Source organism: Gambusia affinis, linkage group LG02 (genome assembly GCF_019740435.1).
Source record: "Gambusia affinis linkage group LG02, SWU_Gaff_1.0, whole genome shotgun sequence".
In the NCBI taxonomy this organism is placed as follows: domain Eukaryota; kingdom Metazoa; phylum Chordata; class Actinopteri; order Cyprinodontiformes; family Poeciliidae; genus Gambusia; species Gambusia affinis.
In genome coordinates this window covers 31,067,547-31,092,489 of record NC_057869.1, presented here as the reverse complement: position 1 = coordinate 31,092,489, position 24,943 = coordinate 31,067,547, and the positions used below count along the sequence as shown (strand labels likewise).

At 40.3% G+C, this 24,943-nt stretch overlaps 1 protein-coding gene across 5 annotated transcripts in view; it reads left to right on the top strand.

Moving 5' to 3' along the window:
* Window positions 1–24,943, top strand: part of znf536 (zinc finger protein 536) — a 236,756-nt gene that overhangs the window by 87,049 nt on the left and 124,764 nt on the right. For all 5 annotated transcript variants that reach the window (XM_044142938.1, XM_044142947.1, XM_044142959.1 and 2 more), the window contains one exon: window positions 13,219–13,314. The gene's annotated coding sequence lies outside the window, so the exon portion shown is untranslated. The remainder of the gene's footprint in view (window positions 1–13,218; window positions 13,315–24,943) is intronic.

The window sequence follows — 24,943 nt, the reverse complement described above, 5'->3', positions numbered from 1 at the left end:
GGGCTATCAATCTGGCAGAACAGGAAGGAAATGGAGCCGCTGCACGCAAACTCAGCATGAACGAATCTGTGTTTTTTTGGGGGTTTTTTTTGCCTGGTGCTGATATTAAGATGACTATTGGTTACCATGAGGGGAAGATTTGAATTTGTATTTCTAAAGGAAATTCAGTGGCGCCCCTACTAATTTGTGGCTCAGTATTCACAGATGTTTCTGTGGAATGTAAATTATTCCCGCCCATTTGAGGATTTTTTTGTTGTGAATATCTAAAATATTCTAAAGAAAATGCAACTTAGGAGGCTGAAATACCTTGAAGCATCTCTGCTTGGCACATTACTGGCTGTGTTTGCAAAACAACCAATCCTGGAAAAGCATTTATTGTCCTTGACACTGATTGGCTGTATCCACAAGAGCGGAAATAAGAAAGCATGTAGATACTAGCTTCACTAAAGTTCTAAAATGATTTCCACTGTGCGTTTTATGTATTATGCAAGGTATATTTTATTGCGTGGGTTTGTGTTTGCAAAAGAACTGAGCCAAAATCTTTTAGGAAATTGCAATTTCCAAAACAGAACTTAGATATGGGTCTTACTCAGTGGGGTTACAGAAAAAATAAATAAATAAAAAGGTTTTTGTACTGATATAAAAAAAAAAAAAAAGAAGCTAATTTTCTTTATTAACAAATATTTGTTTATTTTTGCTTCCTTTTTACCGTTTCCTCATTAATAATTACAACAAGCTTTACATGTCCATCAGGTCATCTATTCTGAAATGGAATGAAAAGTGAGGCACACCTTGGAAGGGCTGGCAGTCAGTCACTGGGTGCACACACACACACACACACGCACACACGCAAACCTGTAGGCAACACAATTAGAGGTTCCTGGCTTCTTTTTAACTGATGCAGAAAAAAAACTTAGTGCTATTAAAAAAAAAAAAAGGAAAAACTGTCAGGGGATGAAAAAAGAAACATAACTGTATATCCTAAATTAATCCCTACTGAGGTTAAATAAATCTGCAGCAAAAGAAAGAATCCCAAGCCTCTGCTGCCTCATCCCAGTGTAAAATAAAACCCAGCTTTGCTTTTTTTGATCTCTTTTTATGCATAACTAAGTGGGTTTAACGATATATTAACCTCTCTCCTGAGATATTTCTTTCAACTTTTTTCCCTCTTTCCTTATTTTTCCTACAGGATTCATTTTCCGTAATGAATCAGCATTCATTAATTGGTAAATGATGATTGGAGTCATCAAGAGTATTAGAGTATAATTTTGCATTTAAATGTTAGCTAAATAAAAAGCCACAGTTTGACCCCTTTTCTTGACTTCAGAATTGCATTTGGACTCAACACAGCTTTTCCTAAAAAACACTCGATGTGGAAAAAATGCATAAATGTTGCCTATGCTCCGCTTGCAAGTTCTCCGTGTGAAAAAGTGTGAATTAACAAGCGCTCAGCAGCTTGCAACACACAGGAACATCTACGCTGTTTTTCAGGAAAGTCAGTGGAGTTGAGCCAGGCGCTAAAACTGTTGAGCTACGTGAGACTCAGAGGGAGCGTGAATTATATCACAGCTAGCTGCCCTTTATAACTGGATCCCAGTGGTTGAAAACACCTGGAAATATCTGTCTGGTTCATTTGTTTGAAACTTGCATCCCAAATGACTGAAAGCAAAAATGGTATTGAAGCACAAGAACTCCTGGCGGCCTCCAGGCCAGTGTTGTGAGTTGGCTGATTCCTCTCTGGGCTTTTATGAGGAACATCAAGGCAGGTGGTCCATCCTCAAACAATGACCACTTCCTGGCTGGAAAAAGCCCTGATCTAACACTTACATCTTAGTTGAGAATGACGTTGGAAGAGATAAATATGGTGTGTTAGTTCAGTAGTTACTTCTTGCCTTTAATATGTACATCACTGATACACAGCATAATCCATAATATGATATAGTTGGAGAAAGTTTGGTGAGAAACTTTATTTTTAATTTACATTGTCTGGCTATTGTTCAGAACAATCTGCACTGAGGGAGCCATCGTCTCTCTGCGCCTGCTGTTGTGTGAGGACAGAGTCAGATAATCCAGCCAGTTATCTGCTGAGGTCCAGTCTGTTCTGACCCAGCTGGTCGTATTCATCTAAACCACTGAGTCACAACTGGTTTTCCACACATCACTGTCCTCCTAGACTGGCACTTACAAAACTATTCACACCCTTTTCTATGCATCTGGCCCCTCTTCGGAATGGGAACCTTTCTACCTAATACCCTGTTGGTCTCCTTTTTGCCTTCAAGATTACTTCCAATTATCATTTATTATGATAAATTATTATTTATTATTCATGACATGTTCAACCAGGTGTCAGAAACATTTTCTTGAATTGATACAATTTCATCCTGGAGTTCCTGCAGATTTGTCTGCTGCTCATTCAAGATGCAAGGCTTCTTCAGTACATCCAAATGTTGCATTACTCAGGTACGATGTGGGATTTGTTTTCTGCTCTTTTTTTTTCTTTTTGCTGAGGATCTTTAAATGGGCCAAGAAAATATCCCCCCTCCCCCAGCATGACACCACTACCGCCATGCTGTGTCTTTGAAACATGGCAGGATGCATCCATGCTCTCTTTTTTGGTTTGTTTTTTCACACCAGATTGAGAACATTGCAGCTGGAATTGCAACCTGTCAGATTTCAGATTTACTTCTCTAAAACAGTGACAGTTCAAAGTTCAAAAATATTTGAACAAGTTCAAAGTTATTGTAAACATGGCAAATTATCACCAAAAGCCAATTTTGGTCTGCTTGTCTCTTGGCAAGGTTGATGACAACATAAACACACAAAATGACATAAGACAATAAATCTCAGGGAAAAACTCAACATCAATCAATCAATCAATCAATCAATCAGTCAGGAATCAATCAATTAGTCATTTTCATAAAAGCACAAAAATACAAAGTCATAAAAGACACCACACATGGACATAGCTTTCTCCTTCCTATGTAAGCATAACATTTTGTTTTGCAGTACCTCACACATGGGAAGATTATTACAAATCCCACATTAACTCAAATCTCTTTGTAAATAGCCGTCTACTGCAGAATTGACCAGTTTGTTTCAACTGTGGCATAATTTGCGTGGTAGAAATCCATTCTTGTCTTGGCTCTGTCCCGCATAACCAGTTGTGTCAGTCTCAAGGCTAAGCTAAAAGCAACACAGAATCCTTTGAGACGGACACAAACTTTCTATGATTTAAAACTTGTCACATATCAGAACAAGCATCACTTTTTACTTACTGATCCAGCAGCAGTAAGCTCAGTTGGCACCTCACACTGGTTCTCTCGGAAAATTTTCCATGATGTTGTAAGAAAATCAAACTGATAGTAGGCGGTTTCTGTGTGGTCTCACAAGCATGCCATCTTCTCTTCAAGTTCAAATCCTTCTATTTGCCTGAGTTGTATTAAATATAACATAGGTAAAAGTTAGATATCTGTTGGGAATGTAGGCCTTGTCATGCTATCTTGAGTAGGGAAGCAGACAGAACAAGCCACAGCAGCCTGGTTTTTGATAAAAGCTCCCCTTACCACCTCACCTCCATCTATTTTCCTTCCCCGTGCCTCCTCCATAAACAATGAAAAGTTAATGAAGATGTAACCTAATGATGTAATGAATATGGCATAGCCCAAGGTCAAAACAGGCTGCAGTCTGGGGGCCCACAAGACTGGGGCAGGTGATCACCATTCTTTTCTACACCTCTTCTCTCTGCTTCCTAAGAAATCAAGCTCTGCTTCTCTGAAATAGTTTGCAGATTCAGTTGAGATAGCAATCAGAGTTTAGCAGATTTTAAAAGAGGCTTTGTTCTGTATGTGTTCTGTCTTTGCTAGCAATGGAGGGAAATGTGTGCTTGTGCAAATGTAAGCATAGCACAGAGGGTTAAGTGAGTACTGCAGTTGGTAAGAGGATGCACTTGTTATTTTACAGTATTCTTTTCTTTGTGTGGATGTGTGTGTGCGTGTATGTGTTAACATTTCTAACCTTATAAGACCCATTTTTCCATACATATCTTCTGTGGACCCACTGCTCCAGTTGCCCTGACCCCGCTCTGGTTCTGGAGTAGCGTTCAGGTTTTGAAATGTGGTGTGAATTTAGTTTATGTGGCCATATGCTGGTAATAGTTAGGTTTATGATAAGTGTCTCGTTTAGGCTCTAGAAATGGATGAAAATTGGATTAATGAAAAGTCAATGCAAAGTCCTTGTGACGAACCATGGGTGTGAGTGTGTGAGTGCGTGTTTGTGTGCGTGTGACAGTACAGATGCTTGTTCTGGTGATGGGACCGGTGATTAAAAATGAAAGGGGCTGACAGAGTGGGGATTTTGGTGGATTCAGGTACGATCGATGAACCACTCTCCCTGCTCATTGGTCTGGAGAGCGTTTGAGAACAGTGGTGTGTCTTAGCATGCCTGGGGTTTGCAACTTAAGAATTCTTTACCGCCTTTGTTAATCTTGAACTCTATCATGTTATGTTATTTTGAGTTAAGGCCAATTTATATACAATGAACTAGAAAAGACAGATGGGTAAAGTCCCAAAACAAAGAAAATTCAAAGAGGAATGATCATGAAAAAGAGAAAATGACCACTGTTACTAACTCATGGCTTACCCATCAGCCATTGCTGCCTGTGTTCTATCTGTTTGGCCTCTACCAGGGTAAGGAAATGTCTTCATCTGTCTTTTGTCCTTTTATAGACTATTAATTCCATAAGGGGAGTGCAGGAAAAGATTCAGGGTGTGCTGAATAGTAAGACATGAAGTCTTACTTGGAACCATGTATTCTATAGGTTTGTTCATGTTCTCAAATGTACTGCTGTGATGCACCTAAGGCCAGGGCCAGGGCACACTTTTTGTCAGAATTGTATGAGTTACTTGCTACAGTACAATACACATAGTATCTGACATTGAAGAACCTTTTAACACCTGCTAGCAGGACTCTTAATAACCCAGATTTATTCTGCACCATGTCTTGATGGCAGTCATTGGCTGGACAAGGTATTTACCTTCCATTTGAAAGCCATCATTAACCACAAGACAAAGACAGGCTGCATTTGAAGAGCTGTTCTAACCAGGAGGCATGGACTGATAATGAATGGCATCATGTGAAGTTTAGGTAAATATCTGGTGATCATTACATGCATGAATGATCACATTGGGGGAGCAAGACCAATCGGCTGTAAATGTTGTGATAGGACTTTTAACAGCATTGAAACATAAAGCCCTTCCACCCAGAAGGCCTGGCTTGGTGTTCAGGCTAAAGTTTAGAGTGATGGCAAGGAGATCTTCCAGGTTCAAAGACTTGGAGGAGACTGTGATCTGCTGGGGTACGTACTTTGTCTATAGGTTGATTTTATTTCCTATTCTTTGCAAAATAAATCTACATTTTAACACAGAAATAGGCTTTGATAAAAGAGAATTCATTTTAGTTCAGAGTGTGTTTAGCACTTTTGTTTTGTGAGAAAGTGAATCTCCATTTAATTAATTAATTTATTTATTCATTCACTCATTTTCAGCATATTGTGTTGCAATGTACCCATTGACCTGTACATAGACCTTTACCTGCTCGGTCTTTGTTAAAAAGAATAATAATATTAATTTCTAATATATTATTATACATCAAACATTGTGAAACATCTGCTGATCAAATTCCTCTGTAATATTTAATAAGCTTGATCACTCTGATTAATACATTATGACCTCCAGAGTAGCTCTGACAGACGTTGCCAAACATGTACAGTCAGTGCTGAGTTAACTTTTGAGTCTTTTGAGTCATGAAATATTAACACTATCAACTTTATTTAAAACACATAGGAACCCAAACTTAGAGTCCCAAAAGAACCCGTCCACCATTAACACACCGATCTGCTCATAGAGAGTGTGATCTGGCTCCCAGAAATCTTCCTGAGATTGTGCATTTCTTCACGTTCACACACACTTCTTCTATAAACAGGTTCTCCTTTGGCTTCTTATGTTTCCACCATGAACCCACTGTGTTCATGCATGTGGGCGTGTGCAAGGTTGCTGGGGCTGATCTGTTTTAAAGAGACTCTTGCCATAATCAAAAACAATAACTGCTCAGAGTGTAAACTCTTCCAAATACCGCCCCCCTCACCCAAAAAACCCGCCCCCCTTCCTCCTGACGCCCCCTACCCTCGCCTTGAAGTATGAAATAATATTCTGTGTGTGGGCCCCGGCCGAACACTGAGAACGCAAACATTTCACAATAAAGTTGTTTAAAGAAAGGCCTTGGCATAGATGGCTGGGAGATAGAGGACATGCTGCGTTAATTACAAGCCCCCGTTAAAATAAACTGCCGGTATAAAATATGAGTCTTTCCCTTGCCTATTCTTGGGGATTTGAACCTATAAAATATCAGCGAGGTGTGCACCTCAGATGTACTGTTTGGAGACCAAACACAGCAGCCGCTCTCTGCTTGGAGATGGAAGGGGGGCAGACAGACACAAAGAGGGTGATTGAGGGGAATCAGGGCATGATCAGCGAAAAACACAACAGAGCTGTACGATCAACAAAGAAAGTAGTGTTTATTCTGCATTTAAAGACTTAGGAATCTTTCTCCCTGCCACTGCATGCCGTTCACTCAGAGGGAAAATAGCCTAGTTAAGCGGCAGGTTTATTATTCTTCAAAGCCTGGACTGAAAAGTAATATGCTTTAAAGGAACAGTAAATGCATCGGTGTGCGCCTCCCGAGGCCTGTGTGCGTTTCAGCCTCTCCCCTCACCTAGCGCCGTGCCTGTGTGTGTGAAAGCGAGCAAGGGTTATATTGCAAAGAGAGAAGCCGAGAGTTGGATTATTTTTCCTGAAGTGTGGACTTAAGTTTCTGCTCTCTGTTCTGCTGCTGGGTGGCCCATTTGGCTTTATCCGTGTTAACATAAGAATGGAGGGGTGGCCAGGAGATGAGGGAGTGGAAGGAGGGGCCGGGTAGCTGGTTTAAATTATTCTTCGCCTCCGCCGCTGCATAGCAGGAGCTGTTGTTATCCACTTAGAACATCAGACGATTTGTTCCTTCTCCCTCTCTCCTGCTCTAAACCCCGTGGGCATCTTTATTCGGGACCTTGCGTACATTATCCCGTAATGCCTGTCCTGGCCAGGGTTTAAGTCAGCTTGTCACCGCTACTGTATTCGGGAAAAAAGACCCTATAACTGTTTTTTTGTTTTTTGTTTTTTTTTTAAGTTGTTATTTGCAATCAACTAAACAATCTTAAACTTTTCTTTACGTTTCACTTAAAATAATAATCAAAAAGAATGTCCTCTGTAAGGAAAAATCCAAATCTCAAATGTGAGCCCTCCTGGCTGTAATCTAAGCTCAGTGACGAGGGCTGTGACGCTCGCAGGCCCAGATGAGGAATGCAGTTATGAGAAGATGTTTGTATACATTCAGCTTGTGCCTCGGAGAGCAGCGTTGGTGGTGAAGCACAGCTTAAAGACATCTGGATGCGATGAAATGCCATTTGTCTAAACAATCAAGAATTCAACCGAAGCCACCCAACGTGCGCCGTGCTTATAGGACACACTTGTGCAACGGGCTGCAGCTGAGATGAAAATTGACAAATATTTTATTGTGACATTCTTCTGATTTTTTTCTTTTCTTTTCTATCCCCACATTGTTCAGCTGTAAACAAAGAGAGGAAAAAAAAATACTTGATGACAAAACTAAGAAAAGTAAGCACATGTGGTTTGAGCTTAGTCTTCATTAGCATTTTTGGGAAAACTTACAATCCCCAGTTTGGAGGACAGATGAAAGTTCATTTTGTAGATATAAACAGTTTTAGTGGTTTTTGTTACGTTTTGCCTTTCCTACCATATAATTAAACTTTTCTACAGCATCATTTTCTAATGATGTCCATATATATATATGTGTGTGTAGGTGTGCGGGTGTGTGCGTGCGTGCGTGTGTGTGTGTGTGTAGAGTTGATTCGAAATTGCTGAGTTCCTATTAAATTGGGTTCATTTCAATGTGATGAACAAAGAGACAGAGAAGAAAGGGGAAATGAAAGGGAGAGATGTGGGGAAAAGGTTTAAAGGGGAATAAAAAGAGAAGAGTAGAGGGGAGAAAGATAGAAACAGAAAATACAAATTAACATTCTAGAAGTTTGTAGAAAGAAAAAAAACAACATAGAAACTATAGCAACAAACATATTCACATATAATAATAAAAGAGATGTTTCCACTGTCTCCATTAATATGCAAGTATGACATTTTCACTCTGGAACCTGGCCTTAGGTACATCATATGGTAGTTTTTTTGCAAACTAATTAATGACATCATTTAGTAGCTTCTTGCAACTTTTTACTAATTTCTTTACTCAGAAGTTTCCAACAATATAAGTCAATCATAATTACATTTTTTTATGCTTTATGAGTCTCATAATAACATATGCGTACTTACTTCAAAGTAGAGTCACCTGTTAATAGCAGCCAAATAGCACTCAAGACACGGTGCCTCAAGAACAACTTTGTGGCAGTTTAATTGAGTAAAATCTTGTGACACTTCTGTTATTTACTGCTGATTTGATTACTCTGTTAAAAACAGAAGCCAAATGTAAAATAGCAGAAACCTGCTGGGATGGGGTTTTTGGGCACACTCAAGACGCAAAACCGCTAGATAAACAAGCAGACAGGGGATGAGGCATTATCTGTCAAAAGAAATGCCACACCTTTTGATTTATTTTCCAATTAATTCCATTTAAACAAAAGGTCCAGGCAGTTGTGAAAGGCAGAGCTCTGACTTTGCCAGTGGTGTGTGCGTACGGCGGCGGCTGCGAAGGGGGCAGGCAAACATGACTGGGATAATAAGCGTCATGGAATCTAATCAAATTCCTAAGAGGAATTGATTGTTGTGAGGCAGCCGGTGCAGGAGTGGGGTTGACAATAAGCTGAAATATAAGTGTTAATTTTTATGCTAATCCTCTGGCATCTCTGTGTGATGCAATTTGGTCCGGCAGCCCCCTCGACTTTGCACCGCAGATATGAAATTGTCCCGCGTACGTAGAAAATGTCAGCTTGCCAGACCCTGAAAGCTTGTAATTTATTAGGTATGTTTCTATTAGTGTGTGTCACAGTTGTTAGAGAGCCACATGTGCAGGCAGGCGGTCGCTCCACCTCGTTCTCTACCCTCCCTCTCCTTCCATGCATCACACCTATTCTGCTCCTCTGTGCCAACTTCCTCAAATCGTCTCTTCTCCATCTTTGTTTCTTTTGTTGTTGTTTTTTTTTTTTCCTCCCAAACTGGCATTTTATTCTTTAGCATGTCAACCAGAAGCCCACCACACAGACACAATGACACAAACACCATGCGTGGCCTTAAAAGGGTCTCGGATCAGTGCCTGCTTCTATGGAGCCTTAATGTATTATCATATATCTGGTGGTCCTTGCCCCCTGGACAAAAGGCTATTTAATACAGTTTAATGACATTCTGTAGAATTCCTGTGAGCGTGTGTGTGTGGGGGGGGGGGGCTAAAAGAGTAACAGAAGTAGGGAATTAAAAAGAGAATTATTCAGGATTCACTCATGCAAATATGCCAATATAAAATGTGCTACTTTCACTCATCATTCTTCTTGTTTTGCTCTCTCTGGAAAAGTCGAGTCCAGTCCAATTTAATCACGAGCACATTTAAAAACAACAGTTAACCAAAGAGTTGTGCACATAAAGGAACAGATGTTAAACAATAAAAGAATACACATTAAAACAACACAGTGCTAAAAGAAATACAATTAAAAAGAAGACAAACGTCAAAAGACTTTACAACTCAGTCTGGTTCAGATGCAAAACAAGAAGAATTAGTTCTTCAGCACAAAGTGTTGAGAACAAAAGGAAAAAGAAAATAATACATGGAAGAACAGAGCAGTAGCCACATTTACTTTTTTAATTCAACGTTACAAAATACTATAACAGAATAAAACACATAATTACTAAATGTTGCCATGAACTAGCAGCATGCGAGAAGGCTGCGCTCTGCAGGCCCCAGTGGTGATCGTTGTGCAGGAAGAGTTTCAAACAAACAGCCCTTCTCCAGTCTACACATATTTCCATAAAATGTGTGTTTGCCCACACGCCAGCGTAAAGAGGCACATATTCATTGTAAAATTTACAATGTTTCTGTCATACTGTTAAGAAACCAAAGGCTGTGCTAGGTTGAAGAGGAAAACAGTCAATAAATGTAGGACTTATTTATTTATTTATTTATTCATTAAGATAGAATATTTTGTGCTGGGGCTGTTTTTAGATTGTTGAGCAAAAAGTACCACAGTTTCACAAATCTACCGTGTTTTGATCTTTTATTTAGAAGCAGAAGGCACAAGAAAAAAAAGAAAAAGCATTAACAAAGCACTATTATATTGAGCCTTATAATAGTTGGTCTATTTAATAATGTCATATTTAAAGTAAATGTCATATGTAGCAGTTTGAGTTTAAATTCTAATTTGTTCTTAAGCGGTTGCATTCATCGTTTTGGAAATCAAGTATGCAAACAAGTCAAATAGCAGCTCAACAGGCAGTTGTCTAAGATACTCACCTTGATGGAAAAGACTGATTTTTAACAACCATAAACTCCAGCTGAGTGAAGTATACTTTTTACAGGAAATCTGCCTGTTATAGAGTTCTGAAGCATTGATATGAGCTTCTTCATTATTCAGGGTTAGCTATGTAAGTAGATGACTTCCATGTTTACTTTACTCTCATCATTTACCTGTTTGACTTAAAACAGTCTTAGCTTAAAAGTGGGCAAAGTGAGATTTCTCTTGTGTTGAAGCTGTTTTTAAGGTTCAATGTCGATGCTTGTTGGGTAATATTTATGCTTAATGTCACAGTGAGCAAATTTACTGTATTACCTAAAATTTTGTCAAAATAGCACATGCCAATGCGACTACTGCTTGTCACATATTTTTTTCTTGATAAAGTCCTCTTTAAAAAAGTGAATCAAATTCAGTGGGATAATAGCCTAGGTATGTTAGCTGCTAGCCTATTGTTGCTAATGGACAACAGTGGGGTTAGCATGCTAGTGCTAGGCTCTTCAATGGGAACGGAAGTGAATCGTTTCTTTGTGATTTGACAAAGTCAGCTGCTCGGTCACCAATGATGAAATATCATTAATCAGTAATGAGTAGCTAGCCGCAGAATACATATAGCTTCCTACAAATGCGACATGGACCTCAACACCTAACAAACACCTGACAAACCGCTCTAACACATTGTGTCACAGCCCATCAAGAATTTAACTGCGGAAATGTTATAATAAAAAGTGGAAGTGTTTTTTTTTTTTTTAAGACATTTTTTTGTCTAACATAGTATCAGAAGTAGCTCAGTCACTAACATATCTCCATTCTTAATGTTTCAGTATAAATTCAGTTGTAATCAACATAAATGAATCTTTTGTACACATATCTTTTTGTGTACTCTCATATATATATATATATATATATATATATATGGGCTACACATCTGGGTTGCAGTTACATTCTTCAATCACTTGCAGTCCTGGAGGATTTTAGTTACATTTTAAAGATGATGAGAATCTGGTGAATTTGGACCATATGCTGTCTAACAAAATGACTTCCAAACTGAGAAAGAAACCAAAAGCAATGTCTTCTTAGATTTTTTTTCCGTTTTAAGTTGCAACAGCATGTTAAGTCATTTTCTTCCTTATTTTTTAACACTGGTGAAATTGCTATGTGCCCTGCCTGCACGCTGAGTGGCTCTATGAAGGCAGTCAAAAACTGTACTCAGCGGGCCCAGAAAACACACTGAAAGGTTTGGATGCAATTCACATATAGGTCAATTAAATGCAACAACATCTGCTCTCTCCCTACCATTTGCATATAGCATTCATATGTTAATGATGTCCCTTGTTTTCCCCCCCCTCCTTTCTCAGCATGTGTGTACGTGCGTGTGCATGTTTGCGTGTTATTTGTTTCCCTCTTTATTTTCTGTACTTCCTACCCTCCTCCCAATTTATTTGTATCGCCAAACAAAAAGCGGTGCTGGAAATTTGGATTCATACTTCCCTATTTGGGGAAGATAAAAAAAAAATGCATGATAAAGAGAAAGAGAGACACCCGTCCTATTTTCACTTCCTCTCACTTAACGATTAAAGGGGAGGTTAGATTGGTGCCACAGTTGTTCCACTGCCATGCCCCTGATTTCTACAAGAAGCTCCTTTAACGGCAGAGAAGGCGAAGCCCCATCTCTTCCCCAAGCAGCCCTAACGCCTTATAAATCAATGATGACACAGATGGACTAGCGATAATCTATTTAGAATGCCTCACAGCAAATATTGTTGTGCAGATGATTAGATAGCCAGTTATTTTAACTCCCAAAACCTAATCTTCTGCTTCTTATAATGCCCTTCAGATTTCTTGTCGTAATTTTGAGTTTGATGCTTTGCTTCCTCGAAATGAAATTTGCAAAAATATGTATTTGAAAATGTATAATTTTTGCTTGTGCATATGATGGGTACGCGATTTGGTGACATGACCTGCTTTAGGAACAAAAGACCCTGTGTCTTCAAAGAGGGCGGAGGAGGACCTTTAGCACAATTGTATCTCCGGGGCATTTGTGTGTGCATTAATGTGTGTGTGTTCGACTAGTCTAGCGACACGAGGGGGGTTAATGGCAATCCGGGGTCCCTGCCCCTTTTCATGGTCGATGGGTCTCACTTTAGAGTGCTGGGGGCGAGGAGAAGGAAGAGAAAAGGAGGAGCTGGGAGGGAAAAGAAAGAACAGAGGAGGAGTGCAGAAATGAAGTGGAGGTTGTCAGACGTGGCAACTGCTCGGAGGCCCTGATAAATATAAGCCCTTATTGATCGGTGGAAAATGAAAGATCCCCGAGTGGCGTGCAGTATTTAGCTTCTTGTCTGCCTCGCGTCAGCGGTGGCCTTGCCTAGGAGGGATAGATTTTCAGCTGTGCCTCCGGGCACCGCAGCGCACCGGCTTTGATTTCATCTTTAACCTTTTTCTGCCGCGTTCCCTTGACCTCTGCAGCAGCGCTTACTGAATTTGTTAGATTTCCATCTTGACATTGATCCCCACAGCCACCTCGCACTCACCTCCCTTTCAACCTGTCGTCTTCCTAATGCTCCATCCCTCTTGTCCATTCTCTTCCTCCTCTCTCCCAGGTCTACGTTTCATTATCACCTCGTTTTCTAATCCTCCTCCTCCTCTGTGTCTCCCCCTAGGTGGCCATTCCAGTAAGCAGTAGTCGGTGAAGAGTGACAGCGAGAGGCCACTTGATCCCAACAGGTTGTGCACCAGTATGCAGGTGGTGTATTAAGGTCAGTTCACACCCCCTTAGCACATAGAAAAACTTGACTTCACTTGGATTTTTTTTTTCCCAACCCTGTGTCTTATTTGCTTCTCACACTGTAAGTATAAAAGAACAAGACACATATACACACAGTTAAATGCACACATGCATTCACACATTCCAACTGTTCGTCATTCACCCACCATTTAGTTTTATCCCCAAAGGCACAGTCTTAAACCAAAACACACACACACGCAGTCACACAGCTACAGTACACTGCTGTTATGTGCGCAGACAGAACTTGTAACAATCTGGATTGTGATAATCTATGATAATCATCCACCACATGCCACCTAAAAACGCACATGGGTGGCATTCAACACCCACACTGGCACATTGCTTCAGCGCGCCTTGCCTCCCTGAGCTGCTCTCCCCCAATGTCACTACCTCTCAGGTCAATGTCATTGCTTGTGTCCTTATTTTTCTCCTTATGCGTGGAGGAGCCCGCTCTGTGACGCACAGTAAAAAAAAAATAAAATAAAAGGAAGAGTCTCAAATATTTTATGTTTAGCATTAGTGTAATTGTGTCCCACCCGTATATCAAAGAAGGATAGTTGAAGTGCAACAAGATCCAAGAAAACATGGATCTGTCCCTCATTCCTGAATAATGTCTCCTCTGTCTCTCTTTTTGTATTCTCTCCCTCGCTCATCTCCTTTTGCTAGATGGATGATACAAAGCCAGCAACAGCTGTTGGCAGACAGGCCTGATATGAGAATAGCAGCATAGGATGAGCGGGCATTAAAAATTAATATGCTATTTAGCTTAGGTGTATTTTAGGTATTTGACATTTTCATGTCCGGGACAGACTAAATTTATTCATAGCTGGGAAAAAAAATAAAAAAATCTAAAAAAAAATCATAGTGAGAATGAAGAATAGATGTGGGGAAACAAGACGAGGGAGGGAGTGAGGCGGGGGGAACACTAAGTGAAGGCCATTTTGGTTTTATGGTCACCCTGTTTCACTTTGCTTCCCACCACAGTGATCAATGTGTGTGTGTGTGTGCCCTGTATTTGATACATTGTAATGGCCAGTTTCCTAACATATACTATGTAGTGAACACTGACTGTTCCTAATGGGGCCCAAAGCCTGGGCCCCATGATAAGAACAGCTGTTTTTGGATTATAGGTTAGTGTTAAAGAGTGAACTGAGTTTAGGTTAAGGTTACGTTTAGGCATTTACGAGTAATAGTTTCCGGTAAAGATCAAGTTTAGACTATAGAAATGAATGAAAAATTAATGGAAGTCAATGCAAAGTTTATGAGTGTGTGTCTGCGTGTGTGTGCGTGCGTGTGCATGTGTGTATTACATGTCTGTTGCATAATCCAGTATAAAGGGAAATGATTGAGGTTTTAGCCTAAATCTTCACTATGAATGAGAAGTACCTCGACATTTAAAGGTGATGTGTTAAAATTCAATTTTGTGGTGATTTTTTCCCCCCAGTACAACAAAGCACTTTCAAAAAAATGAGGCAAAATAAAAACCAGCCTTACCTGACACAACTTATTGCCATGTGGATGGTTAAGGACCAAAGCAACATGAGGGCTGTGAGGTCAAGCAACCCAGTCTGATAATGTCTTGATAGATTCTGCTTGTTACACGAGATGATGAAATCCAATTCAGACTCTACAAAAACATGAAGAAATTAGCCTTTTTTGGTTTATCGCCGATTAGAAGCTCAGAAGAAGATGCCAAGTTTAGCATCGTTAACAGCGAACAATTAGCCAGTCTGACTATTCCAACTGTGCCTATTAATCTTTTATATCTTGTCTAGCACAATTTTGTTTTTCTACCAGACACCCAAAATGCTGTCACAAGAATGATTTATTATTTATAGCTGGTGAAGACTTCTTTAATGTTTTCAACGCCGAGTGTTTTCAGCCAGACGGGTGAGAAGTCTAAGTGTTAACTCCATCAACAGAGAATGACTTCATTCTTTACTGTAAAAACCCATCCAACATGGATGTCAAGCTTGGGGATCATAATTTATTACCCAACGACCAAATGTCATGCAAATATGTTACTCATTCCGGCCACCAGAACCTGCAGAACCTGCCGACGTGTGGGTAGATTCCCCAGTCTGCCACAGCTGACTGGAGATTTGAGAAGACAGAGTTAACCAGGAGAACTTAGAGAAAAGTAAGAAGTTGGTGGGCCACTATAGAAGCCACTAGCTTCTCTAGTGGTTTCATCTAGGAGAGTAACACATCTCAGCAGATAAACTTTGAAAAAAGGTTTGAAGATGGAATAGAGCACATACAGATAGTCACAATAAAAACTTGTAGAGTAGAAAGAAATGGGGTTAAACGCTGAAAGATTGGGTCAAGTGCATTATCTACGGAGGGAGCATGTTAAGTTGTTGGCAGCGTCGTCTCAGCCCATGGCTCCCTCCAGGAAGGTGTCACAGAGAGGCAGAACACCAGAGCTGATGTAGTTGTCTAGCACAGAGAAGAAAAACTGGAGAGAAAATAATGTTGAAAACAGCAGCCAATAGGAGAGTAGTAAAAGAAGAAAGTGAGTAAAAGTGGCAACTGTGTCCTCTATCTCAAGATAATCTAAGCCTGTCTAACTATAGGTTTTATAAAAATAAAAGCAAGTTTTAAGCCCAGTTTCAAACAGCAAGTTTATTTGTATTGTCCGCTTCAGTAACAGAGCAAAGAAAACCTGACGGGGTGTCTGCCTCATGGACTACAACTGGGAGCTGGTTCCACAGGAGAGGAGCCTGATAAACTACAGGATCTGCCTCCCATTCTACATTTCGAACCTCTAAGGACCACCAATAAACCTGCAGTGTGAGAGCAGAGTGCTCTGCCAGGAACATGTGGAACAATCTGATCTCTGATGCATGATGGAGTTTGCTTATTGAGAGCTTTACATGTGAGAAGGAGAATCTGAAATTCTATTCTGGGTTTCACAGAGCCAATGAAAGTTAGCTAAAACAGAAGAAAAAAGATCTCTCTTTAATTTCCATCAGAACTTTGTTCGCTGCAGCACTTTGGATCAGCTGAGGGCTTGTACTACATTTTGTGGACTTCCTGATAGTAAATAATTACAGAAGCCCAGCTTTGAAGTAACAAATGTATAGAATAGCTTTTCAGTGTTACTCTGGGCAGGGTCTATCTAATTTTGGCAATAATCTGAAAGAGAAAGAAAGACATTCTAGAAACCTTTGACCGTTGATGACCTTGGTGAAAAACAGCCCCAAAGTCCTTTACTGTATGACTGTAGGCCAATGTAATGTCATCCAGATTAATTGACTGACTATGCAGCTTCTCTCCTCTTAGAATTTAGAAGCAAAGAAAAAAGCCATCCAAGCATGTATATCTTAAGACATGCCTGTAATCTTCTTGGATTAATTGGATTAATCAGAATGTATGTGTGAACATAGCTGAGTATCATCAGCATAACAATGTTTAAATGGAGATGCAGAGGTGCAGAATTAACCAGTTTAAAAACCAAAAAAAATACTATTTACATAAAGTGACCCAAATGTGTCTTTGGTCCGTCTTTTAAAATTACAAGTGAACATTTTTGAACATTTGTTTACTTAAAATGTCTGTTTTTGTCTGGATAAAGCATTGGAAGCTCATTTCTAGTTCCCACAGAATCAATATCTATAGTTTCTTTCAATAACCTGTCGCTGCCGGATCCTCAGGCAGCACTTCAACTCCATCTGATAGTCTAATGAAAATGGCTCAAAATGAAAATTATTCTTGCAAGGTGATACTGATGTTTATCTTCTTTATTGTTGGCACAAGAGTCAAATAAATGTAATTAAGTGAAAGGTCTCTGTCATGTTCACACCATATGTATGTCATTTGCTAAATTACAGAAGGGATTAAAGGACTAGTTCCAACTTTTTGGGGACACATGGTATATTTCCCATGTTACTCTGCTGTGTTTTTTAATACATGTTAACCAACAAACTTGTTTAGTTTTTTTCTGCAAATATATCAGTGTAAACACTATGAAATATACTGTTACAGCTGCAAAACAGCTTACCACCATGAAGAAAAGCTTTAATAGAACCGTGTTATGACAGCTGCTATGCATAGAATCATTTTCTGGCAATTAGAATGAATTGTTTGGCAATCAGAAGGTTATGATTTTGCTTCCAGCTCCCTCTGCTACATGTCATGGGGTGCTTGGGAACCCAGAGTTGCCTAAATGTTGTGCATTATCATATGAGTGTGTGAATGCTTGTTGTGTAAATGGAACTTGACAACATATGGCTTCCTTTGAAAGATATACCTTTCAACCCAAACTCAGGAAATAAAAGCCAAATAGTTCAGTCTCAGTTATTGTCTACACATTCCTGCATTTAGAGAGTGTTGCCCCTTACAATATGGCAGCTGACAGGGACAAAAATAAGCTAATGTTTTGCTACTTTAATTTAAGTCAAAACACTGTAAATTACAATAATAAATAGTTTATGAGCATAAGCGATTAGCTACAGTCAGGTTCATGTTTTGTAGTGGTGGATCCCAGAGCCTTACTACCATCTATCCTTTACCTTTAGCTTAGCTAATATTTAGCTTTTAAGAAAACAGGACATTTTAGCACATTTCTAAGGCCAGAAGAGGAAGGGAAAAAAAAAAAAAACAACCATCAAACAGACGCATTCACGTTACCAGACCATTAGTGATTAAATCACTTAATGGAAAGAAGCTTGATCAGTTTGAACCACTGCTGTCCTCAGCTCAATTTGCTCTAAGGCCTGCTCTGTTTAAGCATCAACGATACAAAAACACCATGAAATACACAACAAAACAATATTCAGATTGTTTATCTTAAGCTCATTGTTCGCTGTTTATCGCAGCCTTTTACTCAGGTCATCCTTAAGAATCAGGGAAATTTGAATGACCGAGGGAAGCTTAGTGCCAGATAGAGGGTTTTTCCTAATGGCAGTGTTGGTGGAGAGTTGAGCTACAGCTTCTCAGCTCCAGGATGCTCTCCAGCTGTGGAAACGAATGTGGTTCTCTTCAGTTAGCAGGAGACGGCGTATGTGGCTAGCCACACGTTAGCTTGGAACGTGTGGCATTTTCTTAGCGCAGACCTGGAACAAGCATCAAGCTGCGGCAGCAACGATGTCGGTTCAGCTAGCACAGCGTTGATGAAGCTATGTGTCTCTTCAGTCCTTCAGGTACAACAAATGAGAATTCTGTCAGGGACAGGAAGTGGATATTGGTTTTGATTTTTAGGTGTAAGTGTTAAGTGAAGTCCCCATCTCCATCAGGCACCACAAGGTGGGTTACGCTTTTCGGCCCTTAACTCCCCAATCCCTCACTCACTTTAGCTTCAGTTTAGCATCTTTAGTCAGCTGAATTGTAAGTGGAGACTACGTGTGTGCTATATATCTAAATGTAAATAAAGTCTCATACAACACTTCACCACAATTTCGAAACTTATTCGTGGGAAATTGCAGCTTGAGTTTATAACATGACACATGTAGAAAAGTTTTAGAAGTATGTTTACATTTGTGAGGCAATCTATACATTATTGTTTGCATATATTTGATCCAAGAATTCCTCTGAAGGCAAAAATATTAGTGAATGAGCCAATATGAAATATACTCACTGTGGATGAGCCTCAAATTTGTCACAGGTGTGACAATAATACATCGCCATCTCTCCATTAGTCATCTTCCACCTCTTCCCAGCTGTTCCCCTAATTTCTCACTTTTGCAGAACTTTACTCTTTCTTTGCTGTTTTCACATGTTCTCCCGCCTCATTCGTTCTATCTGCATTACTTCCACAGTTGGTAGATATGTTCCTGCTGCAGCACGGCACTGTATATGTGCTGACTATTATTACCTTGGGGAACGTTTAGCAGCTCTGTGTTTAACACCATAACCTCCACTACATCAGCAGTGGCAACCCGGGGAAAGAAAGAAAAAAAAACAAAAAAACTAGGAGGTGGAAACCAGAGATGGCTTGTGTTAGGCGAGCAGCCGACTGATCGCCACAATAAAGACGACAGGAGGGAACAAGAGAGAGAAAGAGAGAGAGCAGGAGGGAGACCAAACAAGTCTACTTTATTTCAACCCACTGGATGATCAGCGCTTCTTAAGGGTTGGGATAATTTCTTACGATATCTCTCACTACAAAGTAAACAGAAATCAAAGCCCTTCATGCTTCAAGACAGAAGCACTAAATGAAAGCAGCTATCTTAACAACCTCATTCATTTCTGCTCTTTTTTCCCCCCTCATGTGCTCCATTGATTTCACATAACTAGTGTTAAGTGAAACTATTTTAGTACAATGGATCCACTTGACTTTGTGTCTGTAAGCTAGGCTGTCTTCAGCTTCAAGTACAGTCAAGTAAAACTGCTAACAATCAGGCTTGCTGGATTAAAAATTAAATAGTCAATTTGAAACATCAAGCAAAGCTTTTTTTTTTTTTGTCTCTCTCTCCCTGTGAGTTGGTGCCAGTTTCTGTGGCGGTGTGATTTTCAAAGTGTCACAACAGCCTGTGTGCCTTTGAGGCTAAAACCTCTTGGCAGATGTCACTCCCTGTCATTCAAATTCCACCACCCAGCCCCTGACCAGCATATTGTACCCATCAACTGGCTCCCGTTCCAGTCAGCACCCATCACAGTACGCCCCCCATTCATCCCCCTCTTGGTTTTTAGGGGACTGGGAGCATCTTGAAATAAATGAGATCTAACAAAGGAGTCAAAGCGCTGGTCTTGTCCTTTTAAGATTTTAGAGCGTTTGAGAGAACGGGAATGGTTGAACCAAAGCTCCAGGAACCTTTTTCCAGAAACTAGACTAGATTTCTGGGGATGTCCTTCACTCACTGTATGTTTCCTTTGCATCTGCCAGAGGATATACAAAGAAACATGACATTTGTTTCTTAAAAACTTGAAATTTCTGCTTAGAACCACATCTTAGCTTCTATTTTTTTAAGTTTATAACAAAGAAAATCAAGAGACTTTAAAAACAAGAAAAATGGAACAAAATTTTAAATTCGTAGTGACTTTCTTTAAGATATTAGTTAGAATCTCTGTAACAATTCTAGTTAGTTTTTCTGCTCACAGCTTTGTTCCTCTCCCACATGCCTGGGTTGATCAAAATGTCTGCTAACACAGTAGAACGTGACCTGCTCAGCATCATCAGCACAGTTTTAAACCCCACAGTGGAAACACTGAAGGGAGTTAGCCTGGGTAAAGAATAATGCTCCTGGAAATGGAGCTAGGGGTTGCATTGTCGATGCACATCTATAGTTCCACCTGCAACATTCCTGTTTCCATCTTTTTGTTTTAACATGCTATATTTCCTGGTAAAACTTGTAAAAATGGAAAACAATGACTGACCTGAAGACTAAAAGCTTTAGAAATGTTCACAAAGGGCTAAAGAAAATAACTTCCAGCATATTAGCAACAAGAAGCCTGATCCCCCTTGTGTTCTGTCTCCCTACCTCCCCCCACCTCCTGCCCCCCAGTTGTGGCACTGCTCGCCTTCCTTGGCAAGTTTCCTGAATTAAACTGCTGGCTTCCTGTTCTTTTATATGCATGGCCACATCTGGGGAGCCCGCTCACAGGGCCCCGCCGCTTAATAACAATCACCTTCCCTTTCACTCGGCCCTGATTGTTTCTAATTCGCCCTGACAGATAGTAGCTGACAAGCCGCCCGCGCCTCCCTCCCTCCGTGACCTGAGCTCACTCAGCACACTTATAAGGCCTGTCATTTTTAATATTTGATTTTCACTTCGTAAAAAGTTATGTGTTTTAGAGCTGCCACAGACACCCCGCCCCCCGGATCACATGATGAAATCACTATTTGACTGAAGCAACGTCCAATGGCCACTTCTCCCTCCCCGCCCTCCCCACGCCAGCTTTAGTTGATCAACCTTTTTTTTTTAAAGCTTCATCTCCAGATCTCGTCTTCCTCGTATTTCATTGTTTGCTTATCTTTCTGCCCTTTTCATTTTCACAGTTTGTTTTAATGTCTTGTTAGCCCCCTCCGTCCCTTGATTAGATTTTTTGTTTTTTTGGCATTATGAAACTAAGGCATCTAAACCCAGACTTTTGTCCAGCTGTAAACATAAGGCTTCAGCTTTAAGGATGGTTGTAGGTATCAAAAAATTACCACTTTTCATCCATCACAGGCTTCCAGCATTATTTGCTTTCCATTGATTCCCATTAAAGAGATATGGAGGCATGTGAAATGCATATCAGGTAGGCTGATCATTAAATGAAAGGATGGATTCATCGACATCTTGACGGATGACATTTTGCCGTACGATCCATAAAGTCCTTCAATAAAAATATAATTTGGAGCTTAAGACAAAGAAAAAAATGGTTGGAGGGGACTAGGGGGAGGAAGAAAAGCACAGAATGATTGGATAATGTATGCATGGATGAACCACAGAACGTTGCTGAAGAAATGTCAAAAAAAACATCCATCTTGTGTTTTAAGCATTGATTTGACCGTTCACCGACTCTGCAAACAAGTCCGTTCTGTCTTTGGACTTGGCTTTGTGCTGTGCCCGTGCAACGTCGAACGGATGTTTCAGCTCCTCCAACCCCCCCTCGCCCGCCCACCCCTCAACCCGCCAGTGCCGCACTTCGATATCGGGACACTGAGGTGCCCGGGGCGCACCCACTGCCATTCTCGTCTTTACCCGACGACAAAAACACAACTAATTGGAGTACCACTGCATGTTTTCACTAAAGGCAAAAATTTAATTACATTTGAGCTGGGAATGAGTATTTTGGGAATGTCTGTGTGTTCATTCAAACAAATGGAGCGAATGAAAAGCAATATTTGTTTTGCTTTGATTAACAAACGGGCAGGGTAATTTGTCAAGGAGGAAAAAAAAGAGTGGGGGCAGAAAATCCTGTTTAACCCCCAGCTTTCCAGTGGCGAACCCGTCTCACCCTCACACACACCCACACACACACACACGCACGCACGCACACGCCTACACGCATTCACTCCATCCCTCCTTCAACATCTTCCTCTGTCTCGACACACAACTTTTGCTTCCGGCTTTGGGACTGACCTGCTGTTTTTTTCTGCCCTCTTTTCCTATTTTCATTTGCCCATCTTTCTCCCTGTAGTGGCTGCTTTGTGGACCTCCTGTTCATAAATGCTTTATTAATAACTCAGTGAATAATGTAAAGAGTATTGTTTTCTCCAAGGTTGTATTAATAAACATGAATGAATTTATTTCTCTTCACCAAAGCATGATTAATGCACATTAATGTCTGGATATTGCTCACTCTGCGCTGCATCACCAAGCACGCATCAGCCCCATCCCCACACTGCCTCTGCCACCAAAAAAAGAGAGAAGAAGACAACCTATCAATGTTAAATATTTATGGCATAATATTAATGGTTTTGTAAAGAAAATAACACGTTATTAATCCACTGATTAACAACTGATTAACCTTTTTTATTAAACACGTGATCCGTGCATCATCGACTCAGGATACGTCGACTGACTGCACTGCAGAATAATTATTTTGGTGTCTTTTCTAATTGCAAAACTCGCATGGCTGAGCTATGTGCATGTCTACGGGTATTTCTTCTTCTCTTGCCTTGACACGTGCACGGAGGCGAGACCCGTGCGTGTGCACGCAGTGTAAAATGTATACATCTGAGGCGGATGGAGGGGGACAATAACACATGCAAACATAAAATGGCAAATTCTTTAACTCTGAGGGGGAACAAGCGCAGGCGCCCAAATTTAGCAGCCGATCTCTTTAAAACAATGGGATTTAATTCACATATCCGTTTATTCTGCAGTCACTGGCATGGGATGGGAAAGTGGAGTGAAAACACAGCTGAAGGACAAAACATTTTCCCTTTTCCCTCCCTCTCTTTTTGCCTCTGCTCATCTCAGAGCTATTGTCTGTGTATTTTTAGTTCCCGTCAACCAAAAGACAATTATGTTTTCTTACATCGTGGAGCTGACCTCAAGTTGGCAATGACAGATTAGAACGGCATGCGAATCAGTGCAGTTCAAATGCAGAGTGAATTCTTACTTACTCTGTTGTTGCATGAAGTTGATCAAATGCACCAGTGCTGGAAGAGGCAAACTTTAAAAAAGGAAACTTTAAACCTCTTATTTGAAAAATCTGAGAATTTTTTCTTCAAAAATGTTTTATTGTACTCTATAGATGTATCCTGAAATGTATAAAATGTCATTTTGCATATTTAGTGTCTCTCCGTTACAGGGGAAAACAACAAGTAACCATTAAATTGAAAGTTTTTATTGTGAGCAGATTTGATAACTTTGCTTTTTCTTCTATAACTTGTCACATTTGTTTCTTGTGACTCTTCAGTCATATTTTTCTTTGTTTTATTTTTTTAAAACCCACATTTTACTACCACTGAGAACTCTTTGCTTTTTTGTTGTTGTTTTGTTGGCTCTAGTAGCCTTTATCTGGACGTAGTTTGACAGGAAACAGGGTAATGAGAGGCAGAAGACACAGCAAATCTCACCAGGCCGGAAATCAAACCTAAGACCACCACCACGAGGACAAAAGCCTCAATACATGGGTCGTGCTTTTCCCCAAGCCACCACAGCACCCCACTCTTTGTTTTAATTACATTTTTCATTTATATTTTAAACTTATCTAATTCTGTACAGTTTCCCTTTTACAAAACGCCCAATGCTAGAATTTGAACCGTCTCTTTGATCCGATCTGATGTTTAAGCAGTTACAAGACACGGTGGCAAAACATGAAGCTGCTCCCACATACTCAGGGGTTCTGTTTTGTTTTGTGTACATACTGCTTACAGTATACTGGGCAAATTCCTTCCTTTCCCACAATCCAAATGGACACTAGCAAGTTTGATGAGCTAGTTTGTTCTCCTCCAGATTGACCAGTCCTCACCAGTCAGCGCTGCACAGATCTGCTCACTACATCCTCTAGTGGCTGGTTGCACGGACTTTAAAAATCAGCTCAGTGTTGCATCCAAACTGATGTGGACATGATATCCTGCTGAGCTTTGAATCCAGTTCGGGTCCACCTTGTGTACGCGTGAACCTCCAAAGACTGAAGCAACATGAAACTGCTGCTGCGCATGCTACACAAGTTGTTGCTAGCTGTGTGAGAGTGTGTGAGTTTAAGTTGATGCCACAACTTTCTGTCAGATGTGTTCTATCAACATTGATCATGTGACTATCTTGATTGTTATTGTTTTGTGACCCAGCCCCACTGTGCACCATGCAGGTGCAACTGGCTTCCAGATGTGATGGGATATGTTAAGGCCTTGTGGGTTGAGGTGATGTAGACCATAGACAGAACAACCATCATTTTGTCAATACAGAGATGAACAAGATAGGACTCCATGCATGTGGACAGCCACAGTTTAACCTAGCATGTATGTTTTTGGACTATCGGTGGAAGTTGAAGTACCCAAAAAAAAACAAAAAAAAAAACAAACACCAGACCAGAGGACCTTTAAATTTTTTTATTCTCGTTGCAAGGCACCAAGATTGCTAACCATATCCATTGATCCTCTTCAAAGGCAAAACAACAAAGATATCACCACTTAATTATACATAAAAGATTTTACTTGTTTTGCAATGTTTCCTTGAGCACTGATCACATTGAGGCTGAGCATTATTTAACTGCCCCAGAAG